Source organism: Coturnix japonica, chromosome 1 (assembly GCF_001577835.2).
Source record: "Coturnix japonica isolate 7356 chromosome 1, Coturnix japonica 2.1, whole genome shotgun sequence".
NCBI lineage: Eukaryota > Metazoa > Chordata > Aves > Galliformes > Phasianidae > Coturnix > Coturnix japonica.
In genome coordinates, this window is record NC_029516.1 from 91,814,305 (window position 1) to 91,826,739 (window position 12,435).

The 12,435-nt window shown below is 37.1% G+C and overlaps 1 long non-coding RNA gene and 1 other non-coding gene across 2 annotated transcripts; one reads left to right on the top strand and one right to left on the bottom strand.

Annotated features, from left to right (window-relative positions):
• Nucleotides 1-1,417: 1,417 nt before the first annotated feature.
• Nucleotides 1,418-10,140, bottom strand: LOC107324176. The gene is made up of 3 exons (XR_001559424.2): nt 10,052-10,140; nt 6,248-6,330; nt 1,418-2,636 (listed from the first exon to the last, which is right to left on the bottom strand). It is a non-coding gene; the product is annotated as an uncharacterized LOC107324176 (long non-coding RNA).
• Nucleotides 10,141-10,394: 254 nt separating this feature from the next.
• Nucleotides 10,395-10,499, top strand: LOC116652800. Its single transcript, XR_004306020.1, has one exon. It is a non-coding gene; the product is annotated as a U6 spliceosomal RNA (small nuclear RNA).
• The last annotated feature ends 1,936 nt before the right edge of the window (nt 10,500-12,435 follow it).

Below are 12,435 nucleotides of genomic sequence, written 5' to 3' on the forward strand. Positions count from 1 at the left end.
TGTCCCAGTCAGGTCCTGGGAAACTCTCATGTTCTTGTATTATTGGATGATAACACTGCCATTTAAATAATATAATAACTACAACAGAACATTTGTAAACAACAGACTGTTCTTTGGCAGACAAACCTTTCTAGTACTTGTTCCATTGTTTGATATTAATTGAAATTTAATACAGTTCCTGAAAATAAAATGTAGTTGTGGAAAGTAATAAAGAATTCTTTTGTATGTATTAGAGAAACATAGTAGATCATTTAATTTCTCTAATTTCTCCAAAAAAATGGAGATTTTAAAATTATTTTAGCACACTGAATAGTATACTGGTAATCTTTGTGTGTCCATTTCCTGTAATAAGCATGCAGAAAAATAGCACTGGGGATTAAGCAGAAGAATTAGTATTTACTGATACACATTTTCGAAGCAGAGGATTTTTCTTCAAATTGGAAAGCAACTAGCAGTGAATTCACCATACTCGATTTAAAAAAATAAATTTTATTACAGAAACAAAGCAAAAGGCAGATGGTGGATAGATTCAATTTTTCCCAAAATAGTTAAAGAGTGACCCTACTCATCAGAAAATCTATATATGATAAAAGAGAAATTCTGTTAGGCTGTGCAGTGGGGAGCAGAGTGAACACTTTCAAGGTTGGCTGTTAGCCTCTCTCTGGACTTAGTACATTCTAGCCAATCATGGACCCTGATGCATCTGCCCTTGCTGAGGCTGAGTGACACAGCCCTACTTGCACTCAGCTCTATTCCAAATTATCAGTTCAAGGCCACTCAGGAAAATCCTCTACAACATTTTTTGACTGCTGTTTCTACCTGGTAAGCTATGAGCAAAACGAATTCCATGATGTCTTCAAGTTGCATTAAAACCAGGTTTTCTTTTCACAACTGCAAACACTTCCTTTTTTTTTATTGCAGGAAACTGTTACAAATTCTGCAACTCCTGAATGTATGTAGATGTTTAACATAAAATTTTCAAGAACAGATAAAAAATGAAGCATATCATTTTTATTTTGATTGTTTTTTATTCAGACATTCTAGAGTCTGAAATGAAATCAGTATGGCTTAATCCCATAAATGAGGTAATGATTGTAGAGTGCCACGGAGGACATGGTTGCAAAAAAATAAAAAAAAATTTAAAAACCCACAGAACAGTTTAGATATTATTTATTGATATATGTGTAAACACAAGGAACCACAACCAAAAATATGCATTTAAAAAAAAACCAAAAAAAACCCCACAAAAACAACAACAAAAAAAAACCCTACATATTAAGAAAACAAAACAAAACAAAACAAACACTGACTATGACTACTCTAGATGAATTATGACTCGATAAAAACATAAAAATGAAAGAAAAAAGAAGGAAAAGTCTTTAAGGATCATGCACCTCTCATTCAGTGCTAAAATGATTATCATTTGGTTGCCTACGATTCTCTCCTATTTAGTGATATGTGCTAATAATCTGTTGTTGCTAAGGGATGTTGCTAAGCACAGAGGAGGTCAGTCACCTCTTCTCTGACAACTTCTAGCATCAATTATTTTGTGGACTACAGATTTCATTTTTTGAATGTTCTGCATATATTTTGATATAAAAGAAGATTTATCACTAGAATAGAATTTGAATGTATAAAGACTGAAATCTTCTTGTGGAATTACTTCTTTTTCATTAAAACCTAATTTTTGTTCCTCAGCTTTGCTGTGCACTCATCTGAAGGTAATAACCACCACCTGACCAAGTTTTGTTCACCTCTGACCAAATTATATGAGAAATTTGTGTATTCTTGACAAAGGAACATTTTTATGTTGATTTATTTGATCAATTGTTTTATTTAAAGGAGAATATTTAACTGGAAAAAATAAAATATATTGCTTTTAACAAAGCAATCAAGAACCATTAAAGAAGTGCAATTGGAAAACATGTAGTTAAAAGAGCATTAAACAGAAACACTAAGTATTTTTCAAATTACAGTCACTCCAAAACTGTTACTTATTTGAATCCAGATTTTAGAAGGAAGGTTTTATGCTATATTCTTTCTAACAAGTATCCCAGTTAACAGAATATGACAGTGTGTACTTGAAACAGACTGATAACATTTCTAAACTCACATATATTGTTAGTACAAAGGACTGTTTTATAAGTTTTTAATGTTTACTACAATAATTTATACCGCCAATTCCCATTCCATGAGTACAACTAGAATGAATATAGGTTCCCAAAAAATTTAAGAAAAAAAAAATCTCACTGTAGTTTTTTTGTTGATTGATATGAGTAATTTTAAGTCTGATTTGAAGAATCCAGGGTCACTGCTTTATAAGCAAGGTGTTTTTGAGCCATATCCTCTACAACCACTTCATAATACCATTATGAGCACTACAGTTCTGTGAAAGGTAAATCCATCTAACACATGTTGCAGGTATCAGATCTTTTTTTCTCTTATTTATTTTTTTTAAGCATAATGTGAATAACAATCACCTAAGTTTCATTTCTCCAAATCCCAGTTGATATGTTTTGTTTTGTTTTGTTTTATTTTCAAACTGTTCTTAGTCATTTCTTTTGTGGTATGAAGCAGAAATAGTAGTTTGGGTCAACTTGCACTAAAGCTGTCCTCCAAGTCAGTGTGAATCTTGCCTTGAAGAGAAAAAAGAAACATTGGAGAGTAAATAACACATTTTTTATTTTTCAGTGGTTAAAATAAATGTCCTGATAAAACAGAAAAGTCCTTATTACCATGGGCTGTAGAGAGGCAAAATAACTTAAAGCAGACCATTAGTTTGATAGTTCAGGTGAAGACCTAGTTGCTTACAGCTTGAAAGGAATAGTAAACCTTTCCTTTGAAGAATTAAACCCAACCTCAGAGATTATTTATTATCAATTTCATCCAAAAATGAAATTACAATGATAGTTACCTATATGGGCGCCATGCTCCTGGGGAACTTAAGTGCTTTAAATTTATTCTAAAGTTCACATGGAATGAACTGCAGATATTCAGAGAAGTCAAACAAATATGCATACAAACAAATAAACTACATTATAGTTTATCCCTTCCAAAATGCTTAAACAGGACTTTGTTGCTTTTGTCTTCTCTATGCAGATATCTGTTGAGTTTCCTAAATCTCAGTTGAGGAGCCTTTTTTTTTTTTTTTAATATGTTTTGACAGCTAATTAGATTTTTCAACCAGAGTAGTAGGCCACATATTAATAGCCTGTATTACCATAGAAAAAAACAAATAAACAAACAAACAAACAAACAAGATTTAGTAGTTATTTCACTACTAAATATACTAAACTTTTGTACTACATATCCTATTGGTTTGAATTTACTTTGCATTTTACAGGGGTAGTAAACCAAAAAGACTCAGACTTCTTTGCCGTGCCACAAAATCATATGGTGAAGAATCTTTACTCTTCTGGAACACATAATTGTTTGGCACTCCCCACTTTCCCCTTTATGAGTCTCACTCTTGCACTGTATTGTTTTCATGTAATTGTTATGTCTTTCGTCTTTCAGTTCCTGAGGTACAAGATGCTGTCCTTCTGCTACATTTAAGAGACTTCATTATAATAAAATGCTAATAAATATATATGCATTAACATAAAATAATCATAATGTTATTAATTGAGAAGAAATGGGAGAGGACAGCAATCTTCATCTTGTACTATCCCTTCTAGTAGTGCTCACTCCTCTGTGAAGAGCAGAGCATTGCAGTTACCTGCAGAAGCTGACACACTGTAAGAAAATGACAAATGCAGTAGTGACATTTCTGACATTTCTATGAAGGGAACAGGCTGTGCTTAATCTAGCCCTTCCTCAAAAAAACCTACAAAAAAAAAAATGTGTTAGACTGCTCAGACATACAAAACCTCTCACCCCCAACAAAGGAATAAAATGCCTTTTGTTTTTTCTGATTAAAACACAAAACAGCTGAAACAGTTGATAGTCTTGCTATTTATTTTTTTTATTTTCTTTTTTTCTCCTGTGATACTGACAGTTCCCCAGTTACACTACACCTAGCAGCAAAGAACACCTGCTCCCTAATGGGTACACTGCGTAGTGGAAATATGCTGGACTCTTGTTAGAAGCACAATTAGAGACGAAGAAGAGCCAGCCTCTGCAGCTACTGACTGTCTGTTTGGATCCTAAGAGGAATCAGCATTATAGTACTATTTGTAGCTTTAATTTTTATTCCCAGCACAACAGTTACAAACGCCTTCTTGAACAGATTTGCAGACAGTAGCCTGCATCAATACTTTCTTTAAAACATGTGACTTAGTAAATCCTAAAAATGGAGATATGCTATGAGATAATTAAATGTAGGAAATATGGCTGTTCTAAATCTCACCTTGGGGGTTTAGCTACTAGTCTATATTTTGAAAGAAATACTGATTATTCCACTTTCTCAAAACTGCTCTCTCATTTAAGCTCTTCACTTATCTAATAAATAATTTAGACACAATATCAGGATTTATAAATGTAAGGAAAGTGCATCACTGGTAGATGTTTGTTAACTTTGCTAAGACAGTATCAGTTTTAATAGTCTAGGAAGCCTATATTTCTGGTATTTTAAAAATTTCATAGAAGCACTGAATGGCTTGAGGTGGAAGGGACTTAAAGACCATCCAGTTCCAACCTCCTTGCCATGAGCAGGGTTGCTACCCACTAGATCAGGTTGCCCAGGACACTATCATATTCTTTTAATTTAATAATTTCAAATAAACATTTCTCATCATTTGGTTTTCTAGGGTGCTGTGACATGGAGGTTTCAGGGAGGTTTATATCTATTATTTGCTATGACTTAGCATTTACTATATTTAATATACCAGTGCATTTTCCCAAAGATATTCACTTTTGATTTTCTGATAATTTTAAAGGAATTTCCACTGATCTGTTGAAAACTACAATAGAATGGAATGGAACAGAACAGCAAAGAAAAATATATATATATTGAGTTCAATTGCCTGACCACTTCAGTTCTAATGAATAGTTAAAACAGATTATTAAGAGCATTATTCAAATGCTTACTGAATTCTGACAAGCATGAGGCATCAACCACCTCATTAGGAAGCCTGTTCCAATTTCTGAGCACCCTCAAATAAAGTAATTCAACCTAATGCCCTCTCTGAGCCTTCCCTGGTGCAGTAATTTAATATGTCCTGTTATCAGTACCAGGGAAAAGAGCCCAGACCCTCCTGTACACTTCTCCTCCTCAAGTATTTGTAGAGAGCAGTGAGGTCACCTCTTGGGCTCCTTTTCTTCAGGCATGACAAACCAAGTGTCTTCAAACTTTCCTCATAGAATATACCTTCCTTTTTCCAGTTCTGTTGCCCACTATGAGCATTAAAATAACTTAACATCATTTTTATATTGTGGAACCCTGAACCGCACACCATATTCAAGGTAAAATTGCATCAACAACAAGCAAATCACCTCTTTTGATCAGTTGACTGCACTGTCTTTAATGTACTCCAACACGTGGTCTGCTTCTTGGCTGCCTAGGCACACGGAGCCTGTTGCCACCAGCACTCACACATCCCTTCTGCTGAGCTACTCTACAGCCACCCATCTCCCAGTCTGTATCTGGTATTGCTCCATCTCAGGTGCAGAACCCAGCACTTTCTTTTGCTGAACTTCACTATGCTGTCAAGTGCCAAGTGCTCCAACCTATCTATATCTCTCTGCAAAGCCTCTCATCCTTTCATGAAGCCAACAGCATCTCATAGACTAGTATGATTAGCAAATCTTCTGAGGATTTATTCCAATCCTGAATCCAGATTACTGATATAAATATTTAACAGGATTGGTCCTGGAACTGAGAAATGAGGAACACTGGCAGTGACTGGCCAACAGCCTAGCATGAATCTATTTGTATCACATGTTCATTGGACAATTTGTCCAGGAGTATGCTGTGAGATATGTTTATCAAAGACCTTTCTAAAATGCAGGAGGATTATATTCACTGTCTACCCTTTACCCACAAAGTGTATGACCTTATTGTAGAAAGAGATTAAATTACTTATGCAGAACTTTACTTTGATGAACACTTGCTGACCACACCTGACCACAGCGTTGTGCTTTTACTGCCTTTTGACATCCCACAGGACTGTCTTCTCCATAACTTGTCCTAAGATTGTGCTTAAACTAACAGATCTGTGTTTTCCTGGGTCTTCTCCTCCACCCTTGCTTTAGATAGATATAGCATTGGTTATGAACATACTGGTATGTTCTTTTACAAAATACTTACTTTTTGTAATGGTCTTTCTTTCCTTCCTCTGTATTACTTAAGCCTTTTCAAATGTAAGTGATCTTCCTCAATTTCCAGTGAGACTGAAAAAAAGTTTGCATGGGTGTTCTATCAGAAAGCTACATATTTTTATAATCTTATATAGATAGATGATAGATAGATGATGATATAGATGATGATATAGATGATGGTATAGATATATAGATATAGATATAGATATAGATATAGATATAGATATAGATATAGATATAGATATAGATATAGATATAGATATAGATATAGATATAGATATAGACAGATATATAGATAGATATAGATATAGATAAAGATATAGATATAGGTATAGATATAGATATAGATATATAGAAGATATAGATATGGATAGAGATAGAGAATAGATAGATAGATAGATAGATAGATAGATAGATAGATAGATAGATAGATAGATAGATAGATAGATAGATAGATGATAGATAGAGATAGATAGAGATAGAGATAGAGATAGAGATAGAGATAGATAGAGATAGAGATAGAGATAGAGATAGAGATAGAGAGAGAGAGAGAGAGAGAGAGATGATAGAGATAGAGATGTTAGATGTTGCTACTGACAACATTTAAGCCTGTTATCCAGAGTTTGGACATAAAACTTTATTATATAGTCATCTGAAGCAGTGAATTAACCAGCTTCCTACACAGAAAGGCCAAGGAATGCAGCCCCATTGTTCCAGAATTGGAGATCTTCCAGGGCCCGGATGTTTACAGCCAGACAGAGCCCATTGCTTGTGCGCTATACAGCTTGCAGATAGCAGTAGGAGGAGTTCTGTCAGAGATGAGCAGGCAGGCCCCCTGCTCTAGTGACAAGACATCAGTCACTATAGCAAAGGCCTCCCCTGTTGCACCATGCTAACAGTAATCGATTATGTGGCCTCTGTGAGTCAGTGACCAGCTGAAATAAGCTTGCTTAGTGCAGTGTCTCCAAATGTCACAAAATGTTGCTGCTGCAGGTGGTCAGTGCACTCTTTCTTTTTGAAAATATACCCACAGAATATTCACAAAAATACCCCACTAACTTCAACTCACATATGTGTTAAAAAAAAGAAAAAATAAGAATGTGACTTTACACCATTATCATGTTTCTTCATGTTGGTCTGGATTGGCCTCAGAAGATGATCACTATAATTCACTTGCTTGGTTGGCTTTTTGTAAAACTAATAATAGAATGATCCCCTTTTAAAAGAATAATGATAATAATAATAATAATAATAAGTATTACAAAAGTAAAATTATTTCATTTTCAGTTAGCTCATTGAATTATGCCTTCTTTTTTATTTTATTTTTTTTAAGGGGAAAGGTGCATTAAAAATTTTGAAAAGAAGAATTTAAAAATCAGCAATTGAAATACATATTACATTCTCACCCTGAAGGAGATATTTTAGTCTACACCTTGACAAAGTAGCTTGCGCCAGTCCAAGCAGAATAAAAGTAAAAGCTATTCTTCACACCATAAATTGGCCCCACTTGGAGTCTCTGGCAGAAAGCTCCAGGAGAAACTTGAGGTTTTGAAGAAGAGGATACAGAGGATGCCTACTATACTTCAAATGAAAAAGAGACTGACAGCATACTAAGGGGTCTGAGCTAGTTCAGAAGTTTACTGAAGTACAGCTCCTTTTGGCACCCAGCTGCCAATGCTGGGCTGAATGGTCAAAGAGAGGGTCGCTGCACACATCATGGAGCTGATGCTATATGGGGTAAGTGGATCACACTGATCACAAAACAAGCTGGAGCAGGGAATCACAGTCATCCAGGAATCTTAGAAGTGATTATGGACTGGCTGAAGGCAAAGATTTTGGAATATTGCCAGTCAAAGAAATGTTGCATGCTGAAGAGTTCCCACTGTATAATAAACTACCAGAGAATGAGAAGCAGTATGCCTTGTTCACTGAGGGGTCCTGTGAGATTATGGGAAAGAGTCAAAGATGACAGGCTGATGTATATCCTACACAACAATTTGCAGAGACTCAGAAAAAGGCAAGCCTATCAGTGGGATTGGCTTTATTCAAGGACTTGGATGCACTTGGTGAGTAATGCAGAAGAGTGGATAAGTTCAATATGTACCTCAAGGCAATTTGATGTTGGGCGAGAACAGCCAATAATTTGAATTGTATGATGTTAATTGCTATATAATGCTGTAGATCATCATTAGCATGGTTTCTATATGTCATATTGATGGACTTACAGTTAGATTCACACAGATGAACAAAGAATGAATTCTGATGGTAACAAGCAAAGTGCAATGGTGATGGAACCAGAACTGCAAAAATCCATCATAACACATCCTCTTTCCTGTCCTGAAGGACTGCTAAGACAGATGGAGCCCAGTCATAGAAAAATTTTAAATTTAACTGATGTTTTACAGGGATGCCCCAAAAAGAAAATGATACCTGTGTTTTAGTACTGAAAGACAGGAAAGGTGGTAATTAATTGGTATGTATTGGAAAGTGTGGGGCCTGAGCATGTTGTACATGGTATGGAATAAGGGAATGGTTATTGTTCTGGTTTTGACTAAGATAATTTTGTTCATAGTGGCTGGTATGATGCCATGTTTTGGATTTACAAGAAAAAAGCTATGTTGATATGACACCGATGTTTTTTAGTTGTTGCTGAGCAGTGGTTACTAAATCAGGGCTTTTTCATCTTCTCAAGCTGGCTTGGGACTAGAGATACAAAAGGAGCTGGGAGAATCACTATTGCAAACTGACCAATGGGATATCCCATATCATATAGTAATGTGCTCAGCAATAAATTTGGAGAGTCAGCTGAAAGGCAAGAGAGAGCTTCATTTGGAAAAGTACATAGTACTGCAGTCCATGATGAGTCTCACAGAAGTAATATTTGTCCAGGTTGGATATTAGGAAAAATTTATTCTCCAAAAGAGAAATTGCAGAAATTATTTATTACATGCAAAAAACTGTAATAATTTTATTTTAGTAAAGTCAATTGTAACTGGACTTCAAAGTGATGCACATGAATTTCACTTTAATATATATATTAATATATTAATATATATATTTCTTCACTAGGAGAGTGGTTAGGCCCTGGAACAGGCTGCCCAGGGAGGTTGTGGAAGCCCCGTCCTTGGAGGTTCAAGACCAGGTTGGACGGGGCCCTGGACAACCTGATCTAGAAAAGGTGTATGTTTGGTGGCCCTGCCAGGCAGGGAGGTTGGAACTACATGATCCTTGAGGTCCCTTCCAACCCGGGTCATTCTGTGATTCTGTGATATATATAGGGTTTCATAAAAAGCATTTTTTTACAAGAAAATACTAAGAAAAATACAGAAATCAAGCATGATTACAGAGAAAATAATATCTAAATGTTTAGAATAAACATTAATATTTATTACTGTATATCAAACTAAAAACCTTGTTATCCGTTTCATGTGGGCAGAACATTCTGCATGCATGAGGCCAAATTATTACGATCCACTGATCACATAATTAGGCCTTTTTTCTCTACAGTAGGTTACTTGACATAAGAATATTTCTAAGAATACTTGTGAAAGCAATTTAAGTTTAATTATGGAAATTATAACATGTTGTATAGTTTCTGGCATGCTTCAGTGTCTGAATTAAAACCCACTATGTCATTCAGACTGCTTTAGTTACAAAGTTAAAGATGCTTTGAAGGGCTTAGCTGAAGGACAAGCAGAAAGTCAGAAAAACAGGAATGAGGATGCTCATGGGTCACAGAATCACAGAATTCTATAAGTTGGAAGGGATCTCTAGAGAACAGAATCCAACTCACCTGCTTAAGTAGGTTTCCTACAGCAGATTGCACATGTAGGCATACAGATCAGTCTTGAATAACTCCAGAGAAGGACACTCCACAATCTCTCTGGGCAGCCTACTCCAAAGTACTGTCAATCTCACAGAAAAGATGTTTATCTTGTGATAGTATGGAACTTCCTGTGTTCCAGTTTCTTACCTCTGCCCCTTGTTCTATAGCTGCATACCGCAGAAGAGTCCAACCCATAAACTTGACTTCCGCACCTTAGATATTTACGAAGCTATGAGATCACCTCTCAGATGTTTCTTCTTCAGATGGAACAGTCCCACAGTCTTTCCTCTTAAGTGAGATGCTCCAGACTGTTTGCTTAGGCAGCACATACAGTAAAACTGGAACAATACATGGAAGATTAGAGTGTCCCCTGCACAAGGATGACATGCAAATTTGTGAAGCATTCCATATTTTCCTTCTACTGGAGAAGCTGGCAGCCTGTGGCTCAGACAGATACACTCTTTGCTGAGTAAAAAACTGGCTGGACAGCTGGGTCTAGAGAGTAGTGGTAAGTTGTGTTAAATGCAGCTGATGACTGGTCATGAGTGGTGCTCCCCAGAAGTTGGTTCTGGGGTCTGTTCTATGTAGTATCTTTACTGATGACCTAGACAAGGAGTTTAAGTATAGCCTCAGTTGCAGATGGCACAAAGCTGGGGGGAAATGTCACCCTGCCTGAGCATAGGAATGCCCTACAGTGGAATCTGGACAGGCTGAATAGCCGCGCTGAGGCCAATGTGATGAAGTTCAACCAAGTGCAGGACTGAGTGCCAGGTCTGCACTTTGGCCGCAAGAGCCCCAGACAATGTTACAGGCTTGGGTCAGAATGACTGGAAGACTGTGTAGAGGAAATGGGCTTGGGGTGACGGTAGCCTGATAGCTGAATGTGAACCAGCAAGTGCCCAGGTAGACAAGAAGGCCAATGGCATCCTGGCTTGTGTCAGAAATAGACCAGGGAGCTGATAATCCCCCTGTACTCAGCTCTGGTTAGGCTGTACCTTGAGTACTGCATTCAATTTTAGGCCCCTCCCTACAAAAAAGGCATTGAAGCCCTGGAGTGTGTCTGGAGAAGCTGTGAAGAGTCTGGAGCACAGTCTGAAGAGTGTCTGAGGGAACTGGGATTATTTGGTCTGGAGAAGAGGAAGCTTAGAGGAGACCTTACTGTTTTCTCCATAACTACCTGAAAGGAGTCTGTGGGGAGGTGGAGGTTGGCTGCTTCTCCTACATAACTAGAGACAGGATGAGAGGAAAAAGCCTAAAATTGCACCAGGGGAGGTTTAAGTTGGATATTAAGAAAAATTTCTCCTCCAAAAGAGCAGTCAGAGATTGGAGCATGCTTCCCAGAGAGGTGGTTGAATCACCATCCCTGGAGGTGACATTTAGATGAAACATTATTAGAAACATTTAGATGTGGTAGTGAGGGGCATGTTTTAATGGGGGAGTACTGTTAGTCGGTGGACTGTTGGACTAGATGATTCTGGAGGTCTTTTCCAACTTTGGTGATTCTATGATTCGAACCACCTTTGCGGCCCTTTGCTGGATTCTTGCTAGAAGTTCCCTGCTTTTCTTTAACTGAGGAGCCTAGAACTGGACAAAATACTCTAGACGTGGCCTAACCAGGGCAGAGTAGAGGAGTAGGGGAGGAGGATTACTTCCTTCAACCTGCTGGCCATGCTCTTTTTAATGCACCCCTGAGTACCATTCACCTTTTGGGACATGAGGGCACACTGCTGGCTCATGACCAACCTGTTGTCCACCAGAACATCCAGGTCCTCTGCAGAGCTCCTCTCCATTATCTCCCTACATGTAGTACTTTGTACTTGCCCTTGTTGAACCACATCAAGTTTCTCTCTGCCTAGCAAGAGGTGAGGCAGATTTTGTGTCAATTACTGTCGCAGACAAAACTGACTTAAGTTGAGGAAAATTAATTCTAATTAATTAATTAATTAAAATTTTAATTGCCGATTAAAATATTCAAGTAGATATGAAGAAGGAAATCATACAAAAACAGCATCTTTCCTCCTCCTTTCCTTGGTTTACCTTTAGTCCTTTACTCCAGACTCCTCTACTCTGTCCTGGAGTGGTGTAGGTAGGTATCATGGAAGACAGAGTTACAATAAGTTAGTGATGGTTTCTTTGCTTCTTCTTCCTCCTCACACTCATTGCTTCAGTATAGGCTCCTCACAGCCCACAACTCCTACAGGGATTATTCAGGTTTATTCACCTATGTCATGGTTTTGTAATTTTGTAATTTTGCTATCAGTATTCCACATCATAACATCATGTAAAGTATGGATACTTCTATTGAATGTGCAGTCCACAGAAGAAGACTACATATCCCAGAGAACAACAGG